At 43.8% G+C, this 2,960-nt stretch overlaps 1 pseudogene; it reads left to right on the top strand.

Moving 5' to 3' along the window:
* Nucleotides 1–971: 971 nt before the first annotated feature.
* LOC102967580 lies at nt 972–1,449 on the top strand (annotated as a pseudogene).
* The last annotated feature ends 1,511 nt before the right edge of the window (nt 1,450–2,960 follow it).

Below are 2,960 nucleotides of genomic sequence, written 5' to 3'. Positions count from 1 at the left end.
GAGAGAGAGAGAGAGAGAGAGAGAGAGAGAAAGAGAGAGCATGCACAAGCAGGGGAGGGCAGAGACGGAGAGAAAGAATCCCAAGCAGGCTCCACATTCAGCATGGAGCCCAATGCCGGGCTTCATCCCAGGAGCTGTGAGATCATGGTGTGAGCTGAAATCACGAGTTGGACGCTCAGCTGACTGAGCCAAGGTGAAGGTCAAATTTGAGAAGAGTTTCAATCTACCAAATTGACCATTGATAATACTTACATGTCCCTGCTACCTGCTCACCAGTGCCTCAGACTCGGGGAGAGCAGAAGCAGTAGAGATGTGGTCTTTGTGCACCAGGAAGAGAGGTGAAGGGGAGAGAACAAATCGGGAGAAGTACTCCCGTGTTCCAGGCATGATAGTAGGCACTTCCTATGTGACGTCTCTTGTAAGCCTCATGACAACCTGGCCAGTTAGAGGAGGCTGTCATCACTTTACATATATGAAAACTGATCCTCTCAATTCTTTCATCCACAAAATGGGAATGTTAATTGTATTTACCTCCTTTCTTGAAGGTTAAATGAATTAATACCTTTTAAACCCTCAGCGTCTCTGGAACATACTAAGCACTCAATAAATGTGAGCAATTATTGTTATTGCTTAAGTTCCCCCAGATAGCAAGTGGCAAGAGAGATTAAACCCCAAGACTGTCTAATTTCAGAACTCAGGTGCTTTTCTCTCTGCCTTGCAGCCCAAGTGGGGATTTAAGAATAATGCTATGAAACTGCGGGCTAAAGTTATAGTAGACACAGCACTTAAGTATCAAAGGCAGGTAGAGGAAAGATCATGAGTTCTACACACTTGTACTCAGTGAAGGAAGCCATTGAGTGTGGGGCACAGGATGTAGGAATAAAAAGTCTTTATGTTTGGGTGGTGGCCCATGAAGGGCAAGGCAGCTTGGACGGCACCCTGGCACCCTGCACCCCAATGCTGCAGCCTACATGCCGGCCATTAAGCATGTGGTGACGGGAGCAATAGGTAAAACTTGCCTACTGATCGGTGACACAACTAATGCATTTTCTGGAGACCACAGCCTCACCGTCTTTGACAACTGTTCTGCCAATGTTATGGTGGATGCAAAACTGGCGAATCGGGGCTTGTGGACACAGCTGGGCAAGAAGATGACAGATGACGCCCCCATCCTCTACTCAAAGGGATGTATTCTCAGTTGGCTTTTCTCTGGTGAGTCCTGCATCTTTGGAAAATGTCTGTGTACAGAGGTATCCTGAAGTGTGCCACCATTGTCTCAAGGCTCCCATCATCTCAGTTGGAACTCAATGTGATCTCAGGGGTGGTAAAGATAAGGCTGAGGAACTGAAGGCAAAGAGGCTGATTGCTGATGCCTATCTTTGAGGTTTAGCCAAGGCCAAAGACATCTGTGCTCTAAAGTACACGCAGCACTTGGCTCTCACACAGTGAGCCTCTAGATGTGTTTGATAAAGCTCTTCTTCTTCAGTGGTTCTCTCCCAACTCCTGTCAAGAAGAGGAAGAGAAGATGCCTGCTGTTGTAAATGTCCGAGACTCTCTCTTTTTTTTTGTCCTGTCCCCCTTTATCCCTTTGTACAATTTGCTCAAAACCAGCGATGTCTTCACACTCCACGCCTAGATTTTGTTACAGATTAGTTTTTCTGTAAAACCATTTTGAACCAGTGGATAATTTTAAGGCTTTGCTTATTTAAAGTGTAAGAGTTCAGGGATGCCTGTGTGGCTCAGTCGCTTCAGCATCCAAATCTTGATCTTGGCTCAGGTCACGATCTTGTGATTGTGAGATCAAGCCCCACTTTGGGCTCTGAGTTGACGGCATGGAGCCTCCTTGGGATTTTCTCTCTCCCTCTCTCTCTTTGCCTCTCCCTCTCTTACTCTTGCCCTCTCTCTTAAGAACCTTAAGAAAAATTAAAAAAATAAAATGTAAGAGTTCAAACTGTCACATCCGATTAAAATTTAGCCCTAAAGTGGATAAAAAAATCTGAATTCAAGTCCTGTCTTTGCCATGTATTAGCAAACTGACTTTAGGTTAATTATATCTGTATGCTTATTTCAATGTCTACACTTGTATAAAATGGTAATAACAATAGTACCTATTTAATGGTTTCTTTTTTGCAAAAATGAAATATGACCATCTATATTAAAGGCTTATACTAATTAAATTATTTTTAGTTAGGTAGAGGAAAGAATTTGGGGCTAGGACTTAAGACACACAGTTTCTAGGGGCGCCTGGGTGGCTCAGTCAGTTAAGCATCCAACTCTTGATTTCGGCTCAGCTCATGATCTCACAGACATGGGACTGAGCCCTGTGTTGGGCTCCATGCCGGGTGTGGAGCTTGTTTGGGGTTCTCTTTCTCCCTCTCCCTTTACCCCTCCCCCACTTGCTCTCTTTCTCTTTCTCTCTGTCTCTCAAAAAAGAAAAAAAAAAAAGGGCATACAGTTTCTAATGTTAGGTCTGCCATGACCTAGCTATGTCACTTTAAGTAAATTCCTGGACATCCTTGCTTTCAGTTTACCCATTATTACATAAGGTAGGCAGGCAAGTAGCAGCATGGTTGGCATTCAGCAAATGTTATGTCATCTCTTTCTTTCCAGTTGCTCAGAAAATGACATAATTGGAACGAGTTACTGCTTCACAACTGTGGCTGGGTGTCCCAATCATCTGCGGGGCTTAATAAAGAAAGAAATGACAAATCAGAACATGGGCATTGAGAGCCGTGAACTAGGTGATCTATGAGATTCCCTCATGGTCCAATAATTGATTATCTTTAGCTTCATGAAGAAAATAGGACTTGTGTTTAATTTTACATTATTGTTTTATTCTCCTTTTTCTACAAATCATCGGAGTCCATTTATAACATGTAACACTAAAAGGGAAAACACGAGGATCAGGGCACCATGAAGGGTTATTGTGATGGGGAACCGCTCTCAGGCAGGGTGGCGCT

This window comes from Panthera tigris, chromosome D4 (genome assembly GCF_018350195.1).
Source record: "Panthera tigris isolate Pti1 chromosome D4, P.tigris_Pti1_mat1.1, whole genome shotgun sequence".
Taxonomy (NCBI): Eukaryota; Metazoa; Chordata; class Mammalia; order Carnivora; family Felidae; genus Panthera; species Panthera tigris.
Note: the sequence above shows the minus strand (reverse complement) of the source record. Positions and strands in the feature narration are given on the sequence as shown.